This window comes from Eutrigla gurnardus (genome assembly GCF_963514095.1).
Source record: "Eutrigla gurnardus genome assembly, chromosome: 13".
Lineage (NCBI taxonomy): Eukaryota > Metazoa > Chordata > Actinopteri > Perciformes > Triglidae > Eutrigla > Eutrigla gurnardus.
In genome coordinates, this window is record NC_139936.1 from 18739481 (window position 1) to 18766821 (window position 27341).

A 27341-nucleotide genomic window follows, 5' to 3' on the forward strand; every position below is an offset into this window, starting at 1 on the left:
GGAACATTTTTTTAATTGGATTATCTATGTTTACTTTAAATTTAAAGACAGCTTCTCATTTGTAAATATTTCCAAAAATGTTGTTTGCCTTTGTAACAGATGTGGATAGCGCATGAAAGGACCCAAGGACTTGTTTTCCAGCATTTATTCTCTGCAGAAGGCAGTAATACACATTAATTGCCTTTTGTTCCTTCTCTGCACCTCTGTTCCATCAACATGCAAGGCAGCAGTGTCTAACCTCAAAATACATTATACCTTTTTTAATATTACCGTATGTTCTAAGAGCTATTTAAATTGGCAGGATATCATTGAAACTCAACAACAAATCTCCTCAAAACCATGACGAGATATTCAAAGGGAGAACAGCGACTTCTTTTGGGCAAATTAAATCAGTACGTGGATGAGAGTGACTAAACAGATAAAAAGATGGCAGGAATGTTCCACAAGGATGAATACTGTTGTACATCATGTGATAACTTATTTACTTCATGTATTTTGGTCCATGCATCCCCAGAGTGAACAAGAATTGGATTTGTTGTGTCGACTCGTTGAGACAGTCTCTCAAGCGGATTAAAGAGAGAACACACATTTTTCTCATTGTCCATCCAGTCGACTGTGTCTCCAGTCTCTTTTCCAGTGTTTGGCTAATTTTGACATTTGGAATGCTAAGTGGTAAGATCTTGGACCTGGTAATCCTATTCCCCCTTTCTCCCTAAGGGGCACATCATTTACTCAATTTGATTCATGCTTTATTCCCTTCCCAGAGGAAATGTTTCACTATATTATCATACCTCCTAAAAATGTCACGTATTGCTAATTTTAGAACTTAAAACCTTGTAACTTGCCTGCGTTCATTTGTACTCTCCAAAAGTAATAGCTTGTTAATAATAATTTGGAAGCTAACTTTGACGACCAACAAGATTGTTTGCCTGTAGCACATAGGCCTACCTCTGGTAAACCACTACTCACCTACTAATACTCTCTTTTGTTTCATTTCCTTCCTGAGAGGCTGCTGAGCCCCTCACACGTTGGAGGGTTTCATCCCCACTCCAAAATACCACTAATACAAAGCAAAATGACTTAGTGGACTAAAGTGAGCTCCTGCATCGATACAAAACGCATATATATATATATATATATATATATATATATATACTCGATCCAAGAGTGGCTTCACATGCTTTGTTTAGTTTAAAAAAAAACAAGTGAATACAGGATTTAATATGTTTCACCAGACATGAAGTGTAGAATTTGAGAGTAAAAGTAGCTCTTAATGATGTTCTTTCTATTCATCTGCAGACATTTAAACTCCACATTTATGCTCTACAGTTTAAATTCTGATTTTAGATTTAGTTAAAAAAAAAAAAAAAAAAAAAAAAAACGTTGTTTAGTTTTAATAATACTCTCAACGTCTTTGTTTTGGACAATGTGGAAAAAAATGAGGTCCCCGACTTTGCCAGTCTCAGAACGACATTGATCATGTGTACCACACCGAGTATGAGCACACCAACTAGAATGGTGATCTCACAGACAGGGTAGTTTGCAGGATGATCAATTTCATCAGCTCTTATGGGCTCAATCAACGACGCAACGACGCATTGGACTGAGGCCTTTGATGATGGATGGTTAACCACCAGTGTCAGCGACGCAGAGTCAGCGCACTCACTAATCGTAACCCTGCTCCTACGTCACCTTTACCACCGCAGCTGACTGAGACCTGAGCTGATATACGTTCGATGGGACCTATTAATAACTCTGCGTTCTCACGCGGTATTTATACCCCTCCGACGTGCAGTCCGTTTGACTCAGGGTGCGCAATTTTCTCCACCTGCCATTTCCATGTGTGATACATTCTCCCTCTCAAGGACTCTTGCCGGATAAAGTTTCAGCTCTAAAATCGCTTTACTTTTCAAATGATCGGCTTTTTTATGATAAACGCGGACGATGACGCTGCCGCTTGGGATTATGGGTAACCGCTTATAACGCTAAGTAAAACGACTGTATTAAAATTGCACCTGAAAGATCCATAAAAAAGGCACTTTCAACAGTTGTATGGCGATTGCTCAGGTGGGCTGAAAGCTTTGTCACATTTATGAGAGCCACGGCAGCTATGTACCATCGTTTAGTAGTATTGTCTGCTGGAAACAACAGCAATCACATAGTTTGGTCGTGTTGTTATGATTTAAATGTCGCTCATGGAATCGAATCCTCATCAAAACTGCCAAGGGGCCGAAGAAAATTAGCTGCAATACCATTGTCAGCCACAGCAGAGAGTCCAAGGGCTGGTGGCGCTGTTTCAATATGTAGGCTGCTGGCGAGGGAGACGGTCAAAGAGGTGTTTATGTATGAGTGCGTCCACTTCAGCGGGAAAGGTGTCGGGAAATGAATGGTGATAGTCATCAACTACTTTCAAGAATGTTTCCTGAAACACTCCTGAACCAATGTTGCTGTATTACAGGAGCATCATCTTACAATGCTCCATAAACACATCCAAGGGCGCAGTGGCGCCGCCAGGATTCAATTTCAATGTACGCACAGAAACGGCAAATACAACAACAAATGGAAAAATACATTTTTAAGACAAAATCTAATGTTTTCAGTATCAGTGAAATCAGTAGTGTATATCATGGTGATAGGCCCCGGTGCAAATATTTTTTTAGTGCCCTCCACTCCACGCGCACGCACACACACGCTTGGACACACACGCACAGTACGGTATGATAACTCTCCCGGGCCGGGGAGAGAGACATGCATCGGCTCGGCCCACAGTGCTCAGCAGCAGAGAGGTGACGAGACTAGAGCCGAGCTGTATTGTGTAGTGGAGAGGGGCCAACACACGCTATGCGCAATTGCGCACACACGCGCGATCGTCCTCTCAAATGCGGCTGCGTCTCTCCAGGTCACTGTGTGAGAGAAAGAAAAGCTCTGACTTGCTTGGGCAGACGTTGTTTGGTGTCACCCGCTGATTTGCATCATTTAAATATCTAGCCCGCTGAATCTTCCAATCCGGCCCCGGTTCAGCACCATGGACAGTGCACTGCAGACCTGCAGCATTTGTTTTCATCCAAACTTTGCAAACGTGGTCGGGATTTGTAGAAGACATCTATGGTGCTCACTAGCCTATGCTGTTCCTATAAATAAATGCATCTCTGTGCAGAGCGGGATATAGGCTGTGAAAAAGTGATCCCAAGTCCCCGCTTTCCCGCTAAGCAGAGGGAGAGAGAAATTACACAGAATACAGATGTTTCAAAGTAATAAAATATCAAAAAATATCAACAAGAAACGACTCTAATCAATTCCATAATTCAAAGTAGATTTTTACTCAACGAAAAAATGAAGATCAGTTAGGCTTTATTCAGTCACTTCACAGAAACACAGATGAAAACAGCCCAGCAAAACATTATGGTGACGGCGCACCAGAAACACATGGTTAAAAGTTAACACACACTAGGCTACTAATGTTGTACTAATGTCTACCCGCATGATTTCCGGCATGATTTCGCATGCTCTCATGCTCTCTCTTTTCTGATATATAGATATATAGATATAGATATAAATAAACAACATTTATTTTCCACATATTTATGGAAACACACAGAAAATTATGAAATTATTTTTAAATGTTATACAGCTGTTCTATGAGGGGAAATAATCAAGGCTCTAACTATGAAAAAAATATATTATTTACGTTATGCAGATAATGCACTCGCCTGGTATGTGTGTCATGAAAACTGTGTGTGTGTGTGTGTGTGTGTGTGTGTGTGTGTGTGTGTGTGTGTGTGTGTGTGAATCTGACTAACTGGCTTAACCACAGCACAGCAGAAAGTAGGACTAACTTCTGTTCAGTTAACATGATTTGACTCGTGAGTGGTGGCACTGGAGTTCTAGCAGTAGCGTACAGTGCCTTGAAAAAGTATTCATACCCCTTGAACTTTTTCACATTTTGTCACTCTACAACCACAAACTTAAATGTATTTTATTGAGATTTTATGTGATAGACCAACACAAAGTAACACATAATTGTGAAGTGGAACGAAAATGATACATGGTTTACAAAAATGTAAGCAAATAAAAATCTGAAAAGTGTGGTGTGCATTTGTATTCAGCCCCCTCTACTCTGATACCCCTAAATAAAATGCAGTGCAATCAGTTGCCTTCAGAAGTCACCTAATGAGTTAATAGAGTCCACCTGTGTGTAATTTAGTATCAGTATAAATACAACTGTTCTGTGAAGGCCTCAGTGCTTTGTTAGAGAACACTAGTCAACAAAGAGCATCATGAAGACCAAGGAACTCACCAGACAGGTCAGGGAAAAAGTTGTGGAGAAGTTTAAAGCAGGGTTAGGTTATAAAAAACTATCCAAAGCTTTGAACATCTCAAGGAGCACTGTTCAATCCATCATCCAAAAATGGAAGAAGTATGCCACAACTGCTAACCTACCAAGACATGGCCGTCCACCTAAACTGACAGACCGAGCGAGGAGAGCACTAGTGAGAGAAGCTGCCAAGAGGCCCATGGTCACTCTGGAGGAGTTGCAGAAATCCACAGCTCAGGTGGGAGAATCTGTCCACAGGACAACTATAAGTCGTGTACTCCACAAATCTGGCCTTTATGGAAGACTAGCAAGAAGAAAGCCATTGTTGAAAATCAGACATAAGAAGTCCCGTTTGCAATTTGCCACAAGCCATGTTGGGGACACAGCAAACATGTGGAAGAAGGTGCTCTGGTCAGATGAGACCAAAGTAGAACTTTTTGGCCTGAATGCAAAGCGCTATGTGTGGCGGAAAAGTAACACTGCTCATCACCCTGAACACACCATCCCCACTGTGAAACATGGTGGTGGCAGCCTCATGCTGTGGGGATGCTTTTCTTCAGCAGGGACAGGGAAGCTGGTCAGAGTTGATGGGAGGATGGATGGAGCTAAATACAGGGCAATCCTGGAAGAAAACCTGTTGGAGGCTGCAAAAGACTTGAGACTGGGAAGGAGATTCACCTTCCAGCAAGACAATGACCCTAAACATACAGCCAGAGCTACAATGGAATGGTTTAAAACAAAGAATATTCATGTGTTAGAATGGCCCAGTCAAAGTCCAGACCTAAATCCCATTGAGCATCTGTGGCAAGACTTGAAAGTTTCTGTTCACAGACGCTCTCCATCCAATCTGGCTGAGTTTGAGCTATTTTGCAAAGAAGAATGGGCAAAAATGTCAGTCTCTAGATGTGCAAAGCTGGTAGAGACATACCCCAAAAGACTTGCAGCTGTAATTGCAGCGAAAGGTGGCTCTACAAAGTATTGACACAGGGGGGCTGAATACAAATGCACACCACACTTTTGAGATTTTTATTTGCTTACATTTTTGTAAACCATGTATCATTTTCGTTCCACTTCACAATTATGTGTTACTTTGTGTTGGTCTATCACATAAAATCTCAATAAAATACATTTAAGTTTGTGGTTGTAGAGTGACAAAATGTGAAAAAGTTCAAGGGGTATGAATACTTTTTCAAGGCACTGTACCTCCTGTTGGGAAGATACATCGTCTACCGCTTCCATCCATTGTCTACCGCTTATCCTTACTTAACATTCATTATCAATAATTATGATATCATATTGGGTGGGTTGTGGTGGCTGGTTTGGATTATTGGGTGGGTTGCTGAAAGGACACGGCAGACACATGTTTTAACATGTGAAACAACCCTAGTGATATTTGTACACGTGCAAGAAAGATTTGTTTTAGTGAAATGGCTTTCAATATGCTAATAGTGGAGGATCAACTTTGTTTTTAAAGCCATTCCAGTTTCATTTGTGTTCATGAAGTTGCAGGATTTCATCCAGTGACTCAGCTAAAATCAAAGAGGAACATTTTTTTAATTGGATTATCTATGTTTACTTTAAATTTAAAGACAGCTTCTCATTTGTAAATATTTCCAAAAATGTTGTTTGCCTTTGTAACAGATGTAGTTGGGCATGAAAGGACCCAAGGACTTGTTTTCCAGCATTTATTCTCTGCAGAAGGCAGTAATACACATTAATTGCCTTTTGTTCCTTCTCTGCACCTCTGTTCCATCAACATGCAAGGCAGCAGTGTCTAACCTCAAAATACATTATACCTTTTTTAATATTACCGTATGTTCTAAGAGCTATTTAAATTGGCAGGATATCATTGAAACTCAACAACAAATCTCCTCAAAACCATGACGAGATATTCAAAGGGAGAACAGCGACTTCTTTTGGGCAAATTAAATCAGTACGTGGATGAGAGTGACTAAACAGATAAAAAGATGGCAGGAATGTTCCACAAGGATGAATACTGTTGTACATCATGTGATAACTTATTTACTTCATGTATTTTGGTCCATGCATCCCCAGAGTGAACAAGAATTGGATTTGTTGTGTCGACTCGTTGAGACAGTCTCTCAAGCGGATTAAAGAGAGAACACACATTTTTCTCATTGTCCATCCAGTCGACTGTGTCTCCAGTCTCTTTTCCAGTGTTTGGCTAATTTTGACATTTGGAATGCTAAGTGGTAAGATCTTGGACCTGGTAATCCTATTCCCCCTTTCTCCCTAAGGGGCACATCATTTACTCAATTTGATTCATGCTTTATTCCCTTCCCAGAGGAAATGTTTCACTATATTATCATACCTCCTAAAAATGTCACGTATTGCTAATTTTAGAACTTAAAACCTTGTAACTTGCCTGCGTTCATTTGTACTCTCCAAAAGTAATAGCTTGTTAATAATAATTTGGAAGCTAACTTTGACGACCAACAAGATTGTTTGCCTGTAGCACATAGGCCTACCTCTGGTAAACCACTACTCACCTACTAATACTCTCTTTTGTTTCATTTCCTTCCTGAGAGGCTGCTGAGCCCCTCACACGTTGGAGGGTTTCATCCCCACTCCAAAATACCACTAATACAAAGCAAAATGACTTAGTGGACTAAAGTGAGCTCCTGCATCGATACAAAACGCATATATATATATATATATATATATATATATATATATATATATATATATATATATATATATACTCGATCCAAGAGTGGCTTCACATGCTTTGTTTAGTTTAAAAAAAAACAAGTGAATACAGGATTTAATATGTTTCACCAGACATGAAGTGTAGAATTTGAGAGTAAAAGTAGCTCTTAATGATGTTCTTTCTATTCATCTGCAGACATTTAAACTCCACATTTATGCTCTACAGTTTAAATTCTGATTTTAGATTTAGTTAAAAAAAAAAAAAAAAAAAAAAAAAACGTTGTTTAGTTTTAATAATACTCTCAACGTCTTTGTTTTGGACAATGTGGAAAAAAATGAGGTCCCCGACTTTGCCAGTCTCAGAACGACATTGATCATGTGTACCACACCGAGTATGAGCACACCAACTAGAATGGTGATCTCACAGACAGGGTAGTTTGCAGGATGATCAATTTCATCAGCTCTTATGGGCTCAATCAACGACGCAACGACGCATTGGACTGAGGCCTTTGATGATGGATGGTTAACCACCAGTGTCAGCGACGCAGAGTCAGCGCACTCACTAATCGTAACCCTGCTCCTACGTCACCTTTACCACCGCAGCTGACTGAGACCTGAGCTGATATACGTTCGATGGGACCTATTAATAACTCTGCGTTCTCACGCGGTATTTATACCCCTCCGACGTGCAGTCCGTTTGACTCAGGGTGCGCAATTTTCTCCACCTGCCATTTCCATGTGTGATACATTCTCCCTCTCAAGGACTCTTGCCGGATAAAGTTTCAGCTCTAAAATCGCTTTACTTTTCAAATGATCGGCTTTTTTATGATAAACGCGGACGATGACGCTGCCGCTTGGGATTATGGGTAACCGCTTATAACGCTAAGTAAAACGACTGTATTAAAATTGCACCTGAAAGATCCATAAAAAAGGCACTTTCAACAGTTGTATGGCGATTGCTCAGGTGGGCTGAAAGCTTTGTCACATTTATGAGAGCCACGGCAGCTATGTACCATCGTTTAGTAGTATTGTCTGCTGGAAACAACAGCAATCACATAGTTTGGTCGTGTTGTTATGATTTAAATGTCGCTCATGGAATCGAATCCTCATCAAAACTGCCAAGGGGCCGAAGAAAATTAGCTGCAATACCATTGTCAGCCACAGCAGAGAATCCAAGGGCTGGTGGCGCTGTTTCAATATGTAGGCTGCTGGCGAGGGAGACGGTCAAAGAGGTGTTTATGTATGAGTGCGTCCACTTCAGCGGGAAAGGTGTCGGGAAATTAATGGTGATAGTCATCAACTACTTTCAAGAATGTTTCCTGAAACACTCCCGAACGAATGTTGCTGTATTACAGGAGCATCATCTTACAATGCTCCATAAACACATCCAAGGGCGCAGTGGCGCCGCCAGGATTCAATTTCAATGTACGCACAGAAACGGCAAATACAACAACAAATGGAAAAATACTTTTTTAAGACAAAATCTAATGTTTTCAGTATCAGTGAAATCAGTAGTGTATATCATGGTGATAGGCCCCGGTGCAAATATTTTTTTAGTGCCCTGCACTCCACGCACACACACGCTTGGACACACAAGCACAGTACGGTATGATAATTCTCCCGGGCCGGGGAGAGAGACATGCATCGGCTCGGCCCACAGTGCTCAGCAGCAGAGAGGTGACGAGACTAGAGCCGAGCTGTATTGTGTAGTGCAGAGGGGCCAACACACGCTGTGCGCAATTGCGCACACACGCGCGATCGTCCTCTCAAATGCGGCTGCGTCTCTCCAGGTCACTGTGTGAGAGAAAGAAAAGCTCTGACTTGCTTTGGCAGACGTTGTTTGGTGTCACCCGCTGATTTGCATCATTTAAATATCTAGCCCGCTGAATCTTCCAATCCGGCCCCGGTTCAGCACCATGGACAGTGCACTGCAGACCTGCAGCATTTGTTTTCATCCAAACTTTGCAAACGTGGTCGGGATTTGTAGAAGACATCTATGGTGCTCACTAGCCTATGCTGTTCCTATAAATAAATGCATCTCTGTGCAGAGCGGGATATAGGCTGTGAAAAAGTGATCCCAAGTCCCCGCTTTCCCGCTAAGCAGAGGGAGAGAGAAATTACACAGAATACAGATGTTTAAAAGTAATACAATATCAAAAAATATCAACAAGAAACGACTCTAATCAATTACATAATTCAAAGTAGATTTTTACTCAACGAAAGAATGAAGATCAGTTAGGCTTTATTCAGTCACTTCACAGAAACACAGATGAAAACAGCCCAGCAAAACATTATGGTGACGGCGCACCAGAAACACATGGTTAAAAGTTAACACACTCTAGGCTACTAATGTTGTACTAATGTCTACCCGCATGATTTCCGGCATGATTTCGCATGCTCTCATGCTCTCTCTTTTCTGATATATATAGATATAGATATAAATAAAAAACATTTATTTCCCACATATTTATGGAAACACACAGAAAATTATGAAATTATTTTTTAATGTTATACAGCTGTTCTTTGAGGGGAAATAATCAAGGCTCTAACTATGAAAAAAATATATTATTTACGTTATGCAGATAATGCACTCGCCTGGTATGTGTGTCATGAAAACTGTGTGTCTGTGTGTGTGTGTGTGTGTGTGTGTGTGTGTGTGTGTGAGTGTGTGTGAATCTGACTAACTGGCTTAACCACAGCACAGCAGAAAGTAGGACTAACTTCTGTTCAGTTAACATGATTTGACTCGTGAGTGGTGGCACTGGAGTCCTAGCAGTAGCGTACAGTGCCTTGAAAAAGTATTCATACCCCTTGAACTTTTTCACATTTTGTCACTCTACAACCACAAACTTAAATGTATTTTATTGAGATTTTATGTGATAGACCAACACAAAGTAACACATAATTGTGAAGTGGAACGAAAATGATACATGGTTAACAAAAATTTAAGCAAATAAAAATCTGAAAAGTGTGGTGTGCATTTGTATTCAGCCCCCTCTACTCTGATACCCCTAAATAAAATGCAGTGCAATCAGTTGCCTTCAGAAGTCACCTAATTAGTTAATAGAGTCCACCTGTGTGTAATTTAGTATCAGTATAAATACAACTGTTCTGTGAAGGCCTCAGTGCTTTGTTAGAGAACACTAGTCAACAAAGAGCTTCATGAAGACCAAGGAACTCACCAGACAGGTCAGGGAAAAAGTTGTGGAGAAGTTTAAAGCAGGGTTAGGTTATAAAAAACTATCCAAAGCTTTGAACATCTCAAGGAGCACTGTTCAATCCATCATCCAAAAATGGAAGAAGTATGCCACAACTGCTAACCTACCAAGACATGGCCGTCCACCTAAACTGACAGACTGAGCGAGGAGAGCACTGGTGAGAGAAGCTGCCAAGAGGCCCATGGTCACTCTGGAGGAGTTGCAGAAATCCACAGCTCAGGTGGGAGAATCTGTCCACAGGACAACTATAAGTCGTGTACTCCACAAATCTGGCCTTTATGGAAGAGTAGCAAGAAGAAAGCCATTGTTGAAAATCAGACATAAGAAGTCCCGTTTGCAATTTGCCACAAGCCATGTTGGGGACACAGCAAACATGTGGAAGAAGGTGCTCTGGTCAGATGAGACCAAAGTAGAACTTTTTGGCCTGAATGCAAAGCACTATGTGTGGCGGAAAAGTAACACTGCTCATCACCCTGAACACACCATCCCCACTGTGAAACATGGTGGTGGCAGCCTCATGCTGTGGGGATGCTTTTCTTCAGCAGGGACAGGGAAGCTGGTCAGAGTTGATGGGAGGATGGATGGAGCTAAATACAGGGCAATCCTGGAAGAAAACCTGTTGGAGGCTGCAAAAGACTTGAGACTGGGAAGGAGATTCACCTTCCAGCAAGACAATGACCCTAAACATACAGCCAGGGCTACAATGGAATGGTTTAAAACAAAGAATATTCATGTGTTAGAATGGCCCGGTCAAAGTCCAGACCTAAATCCCATTGAGCATCTGTGGCAAGACTTGAAAGTTCCTGTTCACAGACGCTCTCCATCCAATCTGGCTGAGCTTGAGCTATTTTGCAAAGAAGAATGGGCAAAAATGTCAGTCTCTAGATGTGCAAAGCTGGTAGAGACATACCCCAAAAGACTTGCAGCTGTAATTGCAGCGAAAGGTGGCTCTACAAAGTATTGACACAGGGGGGCTGAATACAAATGCACACCACACTTTTCAGATTTTTATTTGCTTACATTTTTGTTAACCATGTATCATTTTCGTTCCACTTCACAATTATGTGTTACTTTGTGTTGGTCTATCACATAAAATCTCAATAAAATACATTTAAGTTTGTGGTTGTAGAGTGACAAAATGTGAAAAAGTTCAAGGGGTATGAATACTTTTTCAAGGCACTGTACCTCCTGTTGGGAAGATACATCGTCTACCGCTTCCATCCATTGTCTACCGCTTATCCTTACTTAACATTCATTATCAATAATTATGATATCATATTGGGTGGGTTGTGGTGGCTGGTTTGGATTATTGGATGGGTTGCTGAAAGGACACGGCAGACACGTTTTAACATGTGAAACAACCCTAGTGATATTTGTACACGTGCAAGAAAGATTTGTTTTAGTTAAATGGCTTTCAATATGCTAATAGTGGAGGATCAACTTTGTTTTTAAAGCCATTCCAGTTTCATTTGTGTTCATGAAGTTGCAGGATTTCATCCAGTGACTCAGCTAAAATCAAAGAGGAACATTTTTTTAATTGGATTATCTATGTTTACTTTAAATTTAAAGACAGCTTCTCATTTGTAAATATTTCCAAAAATGTTGTTTGCCTTTGTAACAGATGTGGATAGGGCATGAAAGGACCCAAGGACTTGTTTTCCAGCATTTATTCTCTGCAGAAGGCAGTAATACACATTAATTGCCTTTTGTTCCTTCTCTGCACCTCTGTTCCATCAACATGCAAGGCAGCAGTGTCTAACCTCAAAATACATTATACCTTTTTTAATATTACCGTATGTTCTAAGAGCTATTTAAATTGGCAGGATATCATTGAAACTCAACAACAAATCTCCTCAAAACCATGACGAGATATTCAAAGGGAGAACAGCGACCTCTTTTGGGCAAATTAAATCAGTACGTGGATGAGAGTGACTAAACAGATAAAAAGATGGCAGGAATGTTCCACAAGGATGAATACTGTTGTACATCATGTGATAACTTATTTACTTCATGTATTTTGGTATGGCAGCTGCCACACCTTGGCTCCAGGGGAAAAATCTAAATATTCATTTTTTTTATACATTTATGGAATTACTCTGTCAATTTGTATTGATTAATCTATTATTTAATACATATAAATGACCTACAAGTGAAAATCAGAACAACACAATCGATTTCTCTAGATATTATCTTTCCCAACACTTTTTTCCCCCCTCCATATCTTGAAATGTGGTATCTCCCAGCCCCCCCTGACGAGACGACGGAGGTCAGAGCTGGGTCATTATTGTTATCGCGTTTTTGTTTTGCTAAGCTAATTAACTAAAATGAAAAGGAAGCAGATAACTTTAGAATCTTTTTTATCAAAAAAAAAAAAAAAAGAGGCAGGTGATGGGTCCAATGTTTCCCCAGCAGGGGAGGGAGGAGGACCAGGTAGTGAAGGCGGGATTCAGGCTGTTAACGAGGCTGTTAGCCACTCAGCACCCTCTTCTCCCTCCCCCCCTCTCCTCTTTGCATTTGGACTTTAACAGTTTTAAGTTGACCTGGTATGTTCACGTGATATTGTTGCAATTACATAGTGAATGAAGTGAACAGAATGAGTGAAATTGTGTTTGTCAGAAAGGCTATTACTGCTCTCTAACCCTGCCGCTGGATGCGTAACGGCGTATTTGACTGAATTGATTGATTAACGTGCGTAGTTAAGTGTTTGTGTCCATAGTTATGTTAGCGGGATGTGAGTCAGACTGCATTTGAAAAAGTTCACATTTTCCTAACCACACAGATAAGCTACATAGCAGACTTGTCACTTTTGTTATGATTATTTGCTGGGCATGTATATTGATGGATACTGTAGTTAAGTCATGTGACTAGTAACCTTGACATACCTTAGCTTTGGCTGAATTGACGCCACTGATTCAAAGACAGTAATGTTGTAATGTAACTAATTACTTTGAAATGACAGTAACAAGTAATAAATAATGCATTACGCTTTTGAAGTAACTTTCCCAACACTGTTGGTGACTCTCAAATGTCCGTAGGTTTGAACCTGAGTGTGAATGGTTGTCTGTCTCTACATGTCGGCCCTGTGGTAAACTGGTGACCTGTCCAGGGTGTACCCCGCCTTTGCCCAATGTCAGCTGGGATCGGCAGAGCAGAGCTAGAGAATATTCAGTGGGGTGGCCAGGGTGAGACCAGAGGTCATTTTGGGGTGGCACATAGATCTAAAAATGAAAGAAGGCATCTTGAAAATGCGGGAATATTTAAAGGCATGTACGCGCTATAACTCTACAGCAGAATAATAATATAGACAGTGGCGTTATTGTCAGATATACTTTTACTTGATCAATGTATTGCAGTGACCTATGAGTTTTTTTTTTCATCAAAACATCATGAGAGACACAGAGACAGTTTTGTAATTTATTTTTAAAATTCAAATCTGATTCATTCAATCAATCAAATAATCATTTCTGACTCATTTTGTCAGTCTGATTTCTAAAGGCCTTGCGTGTATATATTGAACTCAGATTCTAAGAATAAGCGCAGGTTGGTCTCAGCTTTAGCGGTCCGCTTCAAAAAGTCGGCCTTCTGCTCTAACATGGCAAAAAGTCAAAGTGCAGTGCATTTATCGCAACATAACTGACACAATTGCAAATACATCACAGTGTTGATGTGCGTCGGTTTGATACGTCCCAGGTTTCTTGCTGCAGTAGAGAAAAGTTCCACCTCTAAAAAGAAACGTAGTTCCGTGCAAGATAAAAAAGTCTCAAAAATGCAAAGAGGACCAGGGCATGGGGCGGGGATTCAGTGTAGGGTGGTGCCGGCCACCTCTGGCCACCATCCAGATCCGCGGTTGCTGCGACCGCAAGCAACCTGCGACCGCAAGCAACCTGCAACCACAACCCATGGCATGCTTTGTCATATGGACTTATTGCCTCATCTTTGCAGGTCTTCAGAAAGCTCAGTCCCGGACCTAAAATGACCAGGAAGTGGTTTGTAGACACATGACTTTAGTTGCCGACTTTGAACGACACCACAGACATAGATAGTTATAACCACAGCCTTTATTGAATGTTAGCTAAACCCCATAGTTCCCAGGCATGGATATTTTAGAAATAAGTAATAAAAATAGAAAGAAAAGAAAAGGTAATCGTCAAACACTATCGGGTACATTTCCACAATTTGTTTAAGATTTTGATAAGTGATTGTGTCCAAACATGCAGCTGTTGTTCAATTTTAAAATTCAATTTTAAGATTTGTAAATTAGTATCTCTACAGGTAAGTGATTAATGCCACTATGTGAGGGAAACGTGTATATTGTAATTGAGCTAACAAATGTTAGGGCATTACATTCATTCAATTGATTCAGCATTTAATTCTTTCAACTCATTCAAATTTTATTTTTCATTAGAGTTGAAGATTTGAGCCTGTAAAACCAAAAGCCGACCTCATTCCTGCTACACTGAACACAGAATGCTGCTGAGCTGTTTTTATTTCATGACTGGAACAAAGCAGATATAGTTTTATAAACCAGGTTGCTTGAAGTCATACATGCTTAAAATCATACTTCAACCGAGAAATAGTGACGGTGACAGGGAGTAAATGCACAAGACAGTTAGAATAAAAGCATGCAATGTTAAAATCAGGCAATATAAAGTAGGCTTAATCCATCAACAGTGTCAAATATAAAAGCACACTTAAAATGGTCCTTTCTGCTCTGTGACTAACGCTCTGCGGTAATCTGGTCCCAGGCAGTGTTTTAGTATTTAGTTCCATGGATTCATAGGCATAACTGTGCATTTGACTGCTGTAGATGGTTAAGGTTGTCCTGATTTAACTCCAAACTGTTGGGCACTTTACTCTACAGCAATGCTGCAACTTTTTTTTTTTCATCATCACATGCAACTTTTCGTGAGCTTTAGAAAAACAGCATTGTATTGCATATATATATATATATATATATATATATATATATATATATATACCGGTATATATATATATATATGCGTTTGTATCGATCCAAGAGTGGCTTCACATGCTTTGTTTAGTTTAAAAAAAAACAAGTGAATACAGGATTTAATATGTTTCACCAGACATGAAGTGTAGAATTTGAGAGTAAAAGTAGCTCTTAATGATGTTCTTTCTATTCATCTGCAGACATTTAAACTCCACATTTATGCTCTACAGTTTAAATTCTGATTTTAGACGTAGTTTAAAAAAAAAAAAAAAAAAAAAAACGTTGTTTAGTTTTAATAATACTCTCAACGTCTTTGTTTTGGACAATGTGGAAAAAAATGAGGTCTCCGACTTTGCCAGTCTCAGAACGACATTGATCATGTGTACCACACCGAGTATGAGCACACCAACTAGAATGGTGATCTCACAGACAGGGTAGTTTGCAGGATGATCAATTTCATCAGCTCTTATGGGCTCAATCAACGACGCAACGACGCATTGGACTGAGGCCTTTGATGATGGATGGTTAACCACCAGTGTCAGCGACGCAGAGTCAGCGCACTCACTAATCGTAACCCTGCTCCTACGTCACCTTTACCACCGCAGCTGACTGAGACCTGAGCTGATATACGTTCGATGGGACCTATTAATAACTCTGCGTTCTCACGCGGTATTTATACCCCTCCGACGTGCAGTCCGTTTGACTCAGGGTGCGCAATTTTCTCCACCTGCCATTTCCATGTGTGATACATTCTCCCTCTCAAGGACTCTTGCCAGATAAAGTTTCAGCTCTAAAATCGCTTTACTTTTCAAATGATCGGCTTTTTTATGATAAACGCTGACGATGACGCTGCCGCTTGGGATTATGGGTAACCGCTTATAACGCTAAGTAAAACGACTGTATTAAAATTGCACATGAAAGATCCATAAAAAAGGCACTTTCAACAGTTGTATGGCGATTGCTCAGGTGGGCTGAAAGCTTTGTCACATTTATGAGAGCCACGGCAGCTATGTACCATCGTTTAGTAGTATTGTCTGCTGGAAACAACAGCAATCACATAGTTTGGTCGTGTTGTTATGATTTAAATGTCGCTCATGGAATCGAATCCTCATCAAAACTGCCAAGGGGCCGAAGAAAATTAGCTGCAATACCATTGTCAGCCACATCAGAGAGTCCAAGGGCTGGTGGCGCTGTTTCAATATGTAGGCTGCTGGCGAGGGAGACGGTCAAAGAGGTGTTTATGTATGAGTGCGTCCACTTCAGCGGGAAAGGTGTCGGGAAATGAATGGTGATAGTCATCAACTACTTTCAAGGATGTTTCCTGAACCACTCCTGAACCAATGTTGCTGTATTACAGGAGCATCATCTTACAATGCACCATAAACACATCCAAGGGCGCAGTGGCGCCGCCAGGATTCAATTTCAATGTACGCACAGAAACGGCAAATACATCCATCCATCCATCCATTTTCTACCGCTTATCCTGTTTTCAGGGTCGCGGGGGGGCTGGAGCCAATCCCAGCTGTCATTGGGCGAAGGCAGGGTACACCCTGGACAGGACGCCAGTCCATCGCAGGGCCAACATGTAGAGACAAACAACCATTCACACTCACATTCACACCTACGGGCAATTTAGAGTCAACGGCAAATACAACAAATGGAAAAATACTTTTTTTAAGACAAAATCTAATGTTTTCAGTATCAGTGAAATCAGTAGTGTATATCATGGTGATAGGCCCCGGTGCAAGTATTTTTTTTAGTGCCCTGCACTCCACGCGCACGCACACACACGCTTGGACACACACGCACAGTACGGTATGATAACTCTCCCGGGCCGGGGAGAGAGACATGCATCGGCTCGGCCCACAGTGCTCAGCAGCAGAGCGGTGACGAGACTAGAGCCGAGCTGTATTGTGTAGTGGAGAGGGGCCAACACACGCTATGCGCAATTGCGCACACACGCGCGATCGTCTCAAATGCGGCTGCGTCTCTCCAGGTCACTGTGTGAGAGAAAGAAAAGCTCTGACTTGCTTGGGCAGACGTTGTTTGGTGTCACCCGCTGATTTGCATAATTTAAATATATCTAGCCCGCTGAATCTCCCAATCCGGCCCCGGTTCAGCACCATGGACAGTGCACTGCAGACCTGCAGCATTTGTTTTCATCCAAACTTTGCAAACGTGGTCGGGATTTGTAGAAGACATCTATGGTGCTCACTAGCCTATGCTGTTCCTATAAATAAATGCATCTCTGTGCAGAGCGGGATATAGGCTGTGAAAAAGTGATCCCAAGTCCCCGCTTTCCCGCTAAGCAGAGGGAGAGAGAAATTACACAGAATACAGATGTTTCAAAGTAATAAAATATCAAAAAATATCAACAAGAAACGACTCTAATCAATTCCATAATTCAAAGTAGATTTTTACTCAACGAAAAAATGAAGATCAGTTAGGCTTTATTCAGTCACTTCACAGAAACACAGATGAAAACAGCCCAGCAAAACATTATGGTGACGGCGCACCAGAAACACATGGTTAAAAGTTAACACACTCTAGGCTACTAATGTTCCTGTCTATTTGAAATAAAGCCTACGCCTCCCTGTCACGTCGAACTCCCGCAGAATGGCCTCAGAATCGATAGGAATATCACGATGAATGTTCAACAGGGCAAGTCCACTCAGTCTCTTGTCTGTCATGGTGTTCCGGAGGTATGTTTTCAAGCGACGCAAACAGCTGAATGAACGCTCAGCACTGGCAGTGGACCCGGGCATTGTTAGGAGGACCTTCATGACAGTATGCACATTAGGATAGAAGTGTGCAGTTAGTCTCAGAACTTGGAGAATGTCACACTCTCTGGTGACAGGTGTGTCATCCTTCGGCCTGTTGTACTGCCTCCATAGATTCAGCTCCACGTCTGCAGTGTCAGCACTGGGCATCAACGCACCATACTCCTCCTTTATCTCCATCCATAAACTGTCTGTCAGCAGTGGCAGTTTGTCAGGGAGAAGTTACTGGGCTTTAAGACGTGGCAATGCAAGGCATACTCTGTCTCTCACTTCTGTGGTCAGGTGGTCGATGAACGGCAAGAAAATGGTCCTTTTCCAGTACTCTTGTGGGTTTTCTGCAGGTGTGTTAGACCTGTGAGCTTGTTTTTTGGCGATGCGCGGCAGTGATGGGACGACTTCAACAAGCGCAGCCAGCGAGCATGCTTTTCCCCATATATTGCCGTATGTGGAGTCATTTCTTTTTTTCTCAAGCACTGTCACGAGATCTGTGGCCATTTGCGCAGCCATAGGCAGTTCACATTTTGGGTTTTGTAGCCCATTGCTCAGTGGTGTTAGGCAGTGAAGAAGTTCCTGAGTGATGATGAGGCAGACAATGAACTCAAATGTCTCTATGGCCCAACTGAGCGAGGATGCTTTGGAGCTGCACTTGGCGTCAGCGTCCATTTTCAGCGCAGCCAGTGTGGTTACCACGTCCTCGTAGTTTTCGATTATTGTAGACAGGCACATATCATGCTGAGACCAGCGTGTGTCTGAAAACTTTTGGAGGCGTTTTTTGCTGCTACTGTTGCTCAGTAAACACTGCAGGCGCTTTGGGGAGGCTGTAATGAAGCTCACTAACTCTTGAGCTGTATCCAGACTGTTGCGGACAACAGGGATTTTTGTGGAGTGCACAATTGCCAAGTTCAGCGCGTGATTTCTGCAGTGCACATACACAGCGGCTGGATACTGTTCTCTGATGCGCGCCTGGACGCCTCGCACCTTTCCGCTGACATTCCCAGCCCCGTCATACCCCTGTCCAACAATATGAGCAGGGTCCAGATCCAATTCTCTTAAACGGTCCAGCAGGAGTTGGGTTAAGGCAGGGGTGCCCAACCCCGGTCCTGGAGAGCCCCTGTCCTGCATGTTTTAGGTTTCTCCCTACTCTAACACACCTGATTCAAACGATTTTCAAACCTGTGACAAGCTTTAGTTGCTTGATAACGAGCACATCATTAGAATCAGGTGTTTAAGAGCAGGGAGAAACCTAAAACATGCAGGACAGGGGCTCTCCAGGACCGGAGTTGGGCACCCCTGGGTTAAGGTCTCGCCTGTAGTGTCAGCAGTAGAAAAAAATCCCAGAAAGTCCTCGCGAAGAGAGTAGCTGCAGTTAACACAGTCCACATATCTCAATACAAGAGCTACTTGCTCAACATTACTTATATCAGCACTTATCAGCCAAAAGGGAGAACCACTGTGCATCCCTGCATTTCTTCAGAACTGTGTCTTGAATCTGTTTCCCACATAGCTCAATCAACTCGTTCTGGATCATATGACTGCAGTATTTGGCATTGCTTGGTGCATTTTTGAGATACTCTTTTAGTTTCTCATCTCCTTTACACCCCCCTTGAACCGACACCTTACCGTGGTGGAGGGGTTTGAGCACCTGAATGATCCTAGGAGCTATGTTGTCCGGGGCTTAATGCCCCTGGTAGGGTCTCCCAAGGCAAACAGGTCCTAGGTGACAGGTCAGACTAAGAGCGGTTCCAAAGCCCTTAATGAAGAAGTTAAAATCGAGGAAGTTCACGTCGCCCGGATTGGCGTCACCGGGGCCCCACCCTGGAGCCAGGCCCGGGGTTGGGGCTCGCAGGCGAGCGCCTGGTGGCCGGGTCTGTGCCCACGGGACCCGGCCGGGCACAGCCCGAAAGAGCGACGTGGGCCCGCCCTCCTGTAGGCCCACCACCCGCAGGAGGGTTCAGAAGGGGCCGGTGCGGTGGGATTTGGGTGGTTGTCCTGGGCGGGTGCCCCGGCGACCCAATCCCCGGACGGTGACTCTAGCCACGGGGACATGGAATGTCACCTCACTGGGGGGTAAAGAGCCTGAGCTAGTGCGGGAGGTAGAGCGCTACCGGCTACAGGTAGTCGGGCTCACCTCCACGCACAGTCTGGGCTCTGGAACCCAACTCCTTGAGAGAGGCTGGACTCTCTTCTACTCTGGAGTTGCCCGCGGTGAAAGGCGCCGAGCTGGTGTGGGCTTGCTCATAGCCCCCCAGCTCAGCCGCCATGTGTTGGAGTTTTCCCCGCTGAACGAGAGGGTCGTTTCCCTGCGCCTTCGGGTCGGGGATAGGTCTCTCACTGTTGTTTCGGCCTATGGGCCAAACGGCAGTGCAGAGTACTGTAGAAGTAGCCTTCTTGGAGTCCTTGGGAGGGGTACTTGAGAGTGCTCCAACCGGGGACTCCATTGTTTTACTGGGGGACTTCAACGCTCACGTGGGCAACGACAGTGTTACCTGGAGGGGCGTGATTGGGAGGAACGGCCTCCCCGATCAGAACCTGAGTGGGGTTCTGTTATTGGACTTCTGTGCTGGTCACGGTTTGTCCATAACGAACACCATGTTCAAACATAAGGGTGTCCATCAGTGCACATGGCACCAGGACACCCTAGGCTGGAGGTCAATGATCGACTTTGTGGTTGTGTCATCTGACCTCCGGCCGTATGTTTTGGACACTCGGGTGAAGAGAGGGGCTGAGCTGTCAACTGATCACCACCTGGTGGTGAGTTGGATCCGCTGGCAGGGGAGGAAGCTGGACAGACTTGGCAGACCTAAACGCGTTGTGAGGGTCTGCTGGGAACGTCTGGTGGAACCCTCTGTCAGGGAGGTCTTCAACTCCCACCTCCGGGAGAGCTATGACCAGATCCCGAGGGAGGCTGGGGACATTGAGTCCGAATGGACCTTGTTCTCTGCTTCCATTGTTGCACGCGGCTGTTCGAAGCTGTGGCCGTAAGGTCTCCGGTGCCTGTCGTGGTGGCAATCCCCGAACCCGGTGGTGGACACCGGAAGTAAGGGATGCTGTCAAGCTGAAGAAGGAGTCCTACCGAACCTGGTTGGCTCGGGGGACTCCCGAGGCAGCTGACGGGTACCGGCAGGCCAAGCGTGCTGCAGCACGGGCGGTCGCTGAAGCAAAAGTTCGGGTCTGGGAAGAGTTCGGGGAGGCCATGGAGGAGGACTATCGGTCGGCCTCGAGGAAATTCTGGCAAACCATCCGGCGCCTCAGGAAGGGGAAGCAGCCCTCCACCAACACTGTTTACGGTGGAGGTGGGGAGCTGCTGACTTCGACTGGGGATATCGTCGGGCGGTGGAAGGAATACTTCGAGGATCTCCTCAACCCCACTGACACGTCTCCCATTGGGGAAGCAGAGGCTGGAGACTCAGAGGTTCATCCACCCATTACACGGGCTGAAGTCACCGAGGTAGTTAAGAAGCTCCCCGGTGGCAAGGCACCGGGGGTGGATGAGATCCACCCTGAGTACCTCAAGTCTCTGGATGTTGTGGGGCTGTCTTGGTTGACACGTCTCTGCAACATCGCGTGGCAGTCGGGGACAGTGCCTCTGGACTGGCAGACCGGGGTGGTGGTCCCTCTATTCAAAAAGGGGGACCGGAGGGTGTGTTCCAACTATCGGGGGATCACACTTCTCAGCCTCCCCGGGAAAGTCTATTCCAGGGTGCTGGAGAGGAGAATTAGGCCGATAGTCGAACCTCGGATTCAGGAGGAACAATGCGGTTTTCGTCCTGGCCGTGGAACACTGGACCAGCTCTATACCCTCCGCAGGGTGCTCGAGGGTTCATGGGAGTTCGCCCAACCAGTCCACATGTGTTTTGTGGACTTGGAGAAGGCATTCGACCGTGTCCCTCGTGGCATTCTGTGGGAGGTACTTCGGGAGTACGGGGTCGGGGGCCCTCTGCTAAGGGCTGTTCGGTCCCTGTATGACCGGGGCAGGAGCTTGGTTCGCATTGCCGGCAGTAAGTCAGACCTGTTCCAGGTGCATGTTGGACTCCGGCAGGGCTGCCCTTTGTCACCGGTCCTGTTCATTATTTTTATGGACAGGATTTCTAGGCGCAGCCGTGGGCCGGAGGGGATCTGGTTCGGGAGCCACTGGATTTCATCCCTGCTTTTTGCGGACGATGTGGTCTTGTTGGCTCCTTCGAGCCAGGACCTCCAGCATGTCCTGGGGCGGTTTGCAGCCGAGTGTGAAGCAGCCGGATTAGCACCTCCAAATCTGAGGCCATGGTTCTCGACCGGAAAAAGGTGGCTTGCTCCCTCCAGGTCGGGGGGGAGTTCCTGCCTCAAGTGGAGGAGTTTAAGTATCTTGGGGTCTTGTTCACGAGTGAGGGAAGGATGGAACGCGAGATTGACAGGCGGATCGGTGCAGCGGCTGCAGTAATGCGGTCGCTGTATCGGTCCGTCGTGGTAAAGAGAGAGCTAAGCCGAAAGGCAAAGCTCTCGGTTTACCGGTCAATCTACGTTCCTACCCTCACCTATGGTCATGAACTTTGGGTCATGACCGAAAGAATAAGATCCCGGATACAAGCGGCCGAAATGAGCTTCCTCCGCAGGGTGGCGGGGCGCTCCCTTAGAGATAGGGTGAGGAGCTCCGTCACACGGGGGGAGCTCGGAGTAGAGCCGCTGCTCCTCCACATCGAGAGGAGCCAGTTGAGGTGGCTCGGGCATCTGTATCGGATGCCCCCTGGACGCCTCCCTCGGGAGGTGTTCCAGGCATGCCCCACCGGGAGGAGACCCCGAGGAAGACCCAGGACACGCTGGAGTGACTATGTCACCCGGCTGGCCTGGGAACGCCTTGGGGTCCTCCCGGAGGAGCTGGGGGAAGTGTCCGGGGAGAGGGAAGTCTGGGCGTCCCTGCTCAGGCAGCTGCCCCCGCGACCCGGTACCGGATAAGCGGAAGAAAATGGATGGATGGATGGATGGATCTCCTTTAGCGCGGTATTCCAGAAGCACCTGGAAATTACTGCGCTCATCAGTGTGGCCCCGAATGGGCAGATTTTGCTGTCCACAAACAGCGATAAGCTCAATGACTGCTTTCAGGCCATGTTTAGTGCACTCTACTGCTTGCTCATGTGAGCGATCTAACTTGGAATAGATAGACTGGCTCTTTCCCAAAGCAACATCAACAAATTCACCTGCGCGCAGTTGGGCACTATGGTGCGCTGGAGTTGACATATGTCTGGAAATTATTTTCTTTGCGTTACTCCAGTCAGTAAGTGGCTTCGTTCTCAGAACCATGTCTCCTGATGAGAAAAGCATACAAGCCACACAAAAAACGCCATCAACGCCTTTGCTGTAACGCAGAGTGGGGTAAATGCTCTCATCAAAAAACTCCTCTGGTATTTTCCGCTGCTTCCCACATATGACTCTAGTAGGGGGTACCCACCCTCTGGGAGGCTTGAATCTTGACTGTATCGCTTTCAGTTTAACGGAGTCAGATGTCATTTTGAGTTCATTAGCCTTAACACAGCCAAGGTCATCTTCATATGCAGCAGTACTCAGCATCCTTTGCTGCTGCTGTGTGTCATGTGTGGGCTCGGGGCTTGGATCTGCACTGACGGCGGCTGCAACAACAGAAGAGGCAGAAGAGCTAGCTTACTTTGAAATGACAGTAACAAGTAATAAATAATGCATTACGCTTTTGAAGTAACTTGCCCAACACTGTTGGTGACTCTCAAATGTCCGTAGGTGTGAACCTGAGTGTGAATGTTTGTCTGTCTCTACATGTCGGCCCTGTGATAAACTGGTGACCTGTCCAGGGTGTACCCCGCCTTTGCCCAATGTCAGCTGGGATCGGCAGAGCCAGAGCTAGAGAATATTCAGTGGGGTGGCTGGGTGAGACTAGAGGTCATTTTGGGGTGGCACATAGATCTAAAAATGAAAGAAGGCATCTTGAAAATGCGGGAATATTTAAAGGCATGTACGCGCTATAACTCTACAGCAGAATAATAATATAGACAGTGGCGTTATTGTCAGATATACTTTTACTTGATCAATTTATTGCAGTGACCTATGAGTTCATTTTTTTTCATCAAAACATCATAAGAGACTCAGAGACAGTCTTGTGATTTATTTTTAAAATTCAAATCTGATTCATTCAATCAATCAAATAATCATTTCTGACTCATTTTGTCAGTCTGATTTCTAAAGGCCTTGCGTGTATAAATTGAACTCAGATTCTAAGAATAAGCGCAGGTTGGTCTCAGCTTTAGCGGTCCGCTTCAAAAAGCCCACTAACTCGGCCTTCTGCTCTAACATGGCAAAAAGTCAAAGTGCAGTGCATTTATCACAACATAACTGACACAATTGCAAATACATCACAGTGTTGATGTGCGTCGGTTTGATACGTCCCAGGTTTCTTGCTGCAGTAGAGAAAAGTTCCACCTCTAAAAAGAAACGTAGTTCCGGGCAAGAAAAAAAAGTCTCAAAAATGCAAAGAGGACCAGGGCATGGGGCGGGGATTCAGTGTAGGGTGGTGCCGGCCACCTCTGGCCACCATCCAGATCCGCGGTTGCTGCGACCGCAAGCAACCTGCGACCGCAAGCAACCTGCGACCGCAACCCATGGCATGCTTTGTCATATGGACTTATTGCCTCATCTTTGCAGGTCTTCAGAAAGCTCAGTCCCGGACCTAAAATGACCAGGAAGTGGTTTGTAGACACATGACTTTAGTTGCCGACTTTGAACGACACCACAGACATAGATAGTTATAACCACAGCCTTTATTGAATGTTAGCTAAACCCCATAGTTCCCAGGCATGGATATTTTAGAAATAAGTAATAAAAATAGAAAGAAAAGAAAAGGTAATCGTCAAACACTATCGGGTACATTTCCACAATTTGTTTAAGATTTTTGATAAGTGATTGTGTCCAAACATGCAGCTGTTGTTCAATTTTAAAATTCAATTTTAAGATTTGTAAATTAGTATCTCTACAGGTAAGTCATTAATGCCGCTATGTGGGGGAAACGTGTATATTGTATTTGAGCTAACAAATGTTAGGGCATTACATTCATTCAGTTGATTCAGCATTTAATTCTTTCAACTCATTCAAATTTTATTTTTCATTAGAGTTGAAGATTTGAGCCTGTAAAACCGAAAGCCGACCTCATTCCTGCTACACTGAACACAGAATGCTGCTGAGCTGTTTTTATTTCATGACTGGAACAAAGCAGATATAGTTTTATAAACCAGGCTGCTTGAAGTCATACGTGCTTAAAATCATACTTCAACCGAGAAAAAGTGGCGGTGACAGGGAGTAAATGCACAAGACAGTTAGAATAAAAGCATGTAATGTTAAAATCAGGCAATATAAAGTAGGCTTAATCCATCAACAGTGTCAAATATAAAAGCACACTTAAAATGGTCCTTTCTGCTCTGTGACTAGCGCTCTGCGGTAATATGGTCCGAGGCAGTGTTTTAGTATTTGGTTCAATGGATTCATAGGTATAACTGTGCATTTTACTGCTGTAGATGGTTAAGGTTGTCCTGATTTAACTCCAAACTCTTGGGCACATTACTCTACAGCAATGCTGCAATTTTTCACATGCAACTTTTCGTGAGCTTCATAAAAACAGCATTGCATTGCATATATATATATAATATGCGTTTTGTATCGATCCAAGAGTGGCTTCACTTGCTTTGTTTAGTTTAAAAAAAAACAAGTGAATACAGGATTTAATATGTTTCACCAGACATGAAGTGTAGAATTTGAGAGTAAAAGTAGCTCTTAATGATGTTCTTTCTATTCATCTGCAGACATTTAAACTCTACATTTATGCTCTACAGTTTAAATTCTGATTTTAGATTTAGTTAAAAAAAAAAAAAAACGTTGTTTAGTTTTAATAATACTCTCAACGTCTTTGTTTTGGACAATGTGGAAAAAAATGAGGTCCCCGACTTTGCCAGTCTCAGAACGACATTGATCATGTGTACCACACCGAGTATGAGCACACCAACTAGAATGGTGATCTCACAGACAGGGTAGTTTGCAGGATGATCAATTTCATCAGCTCTTATGGGCTCAATCAACGACGCAACGACGCATTGGACTGAGGCCTTTGATGATGGATGGTTAACCACCAGTGTCAGCGACGCAGAGTCAGCGCACTCACTAATCGTAACCCTGCTCCTACGTCACCTTTACCACCGCAGCTGACTGAGACCTGAGCTGATATACGTTCGATGGGACCTATTAATAACTCTGCGTTCTCACGCTGTATTTATACCCCTCCGACGTGCAGTCCGTTTGACTCAGGGTGCGCAATTTTCTCCACCTGCCATTTCCATGTGTGATACATTCTCCCTCTCAAGGACTCTTGCCAGATAAAGTTTCAGCTCTAAAATCGCTTTACTTTTCAAATGATCGGCTTTTTTATGATAAACGCTGACGATGACGCTGCCGCTTGGGATTATGGGTAACCGCTTATAACGCTAAGTAAAACGACTGTATTAAAATTGCACATGAAAGATCCATAAAAAAGGCACGTTCAACAGTTGTATGGCGATTGCTCAGGTGGGCTGAAAGCTTTGTCACATTTATGAGAGCCACGGCAGCTATGTACCATCGTTTAGTAGTATTGTCTGCTGGAAACAACAGCAATCACATAGTTTGGTCGTGTTGTTATGATTTAAATGTCGCTCATGGAATCGAATCCTCATCAAAACTGCCAAGGGGCCGAAGAAAATTAGCTGCAATACCATTGTCAGCCACAGCAGAGAGTCCAAGGGCTGGTGGCGCTGTTTCAATATGTAGGCTGCTGGCGAGGGAGACGGTCAAAGAGGTGTTTATGTATGAGTGCGTCCACTTCAGCGGGAAAGGTGTCGGGAAATGAATGGTGATAGTCATCAACTACTTTCAAGGATGTTTCCTGAACCACTCCTGAACGAATGTTGCTGTATTACAGGAGCATCATCTTACAATGCTCCATAAACACATCCAAGGGCGCAGTGGCGCCGCCAGGATTCAATTTCAATGTACGCACAGAAACGGCAAATACACCAACAAATGGAAAAATACTTTTTTAAGACAAAATCTAATGTTTTCAGTATCAGTGAAATCAGTAGTGTATATCATGGTGATAGGCCCCGGTGCAAATATTTTTTTAGTGCCCTTCACTCCACGCGCACGCACACACACGCTTGGACACACACGCACAGTACGGTATGATAACTCTCCCGGGCCGGGGAGAGAGACATGCATCGGCTCGGCCCACAGTGCTCAGCAGCAGAGAGGTGACGAGACTAGAGCCGAGCTGTATTGTGTAGTGGAGAGGGGCCAACACACGCTATGCGCAATTGCGCACACACGCGCGATCGTCTCAAATGCGGCTGCGTCTCTCCAGGTCACTGTGCGAGAGAAAGAAAAGC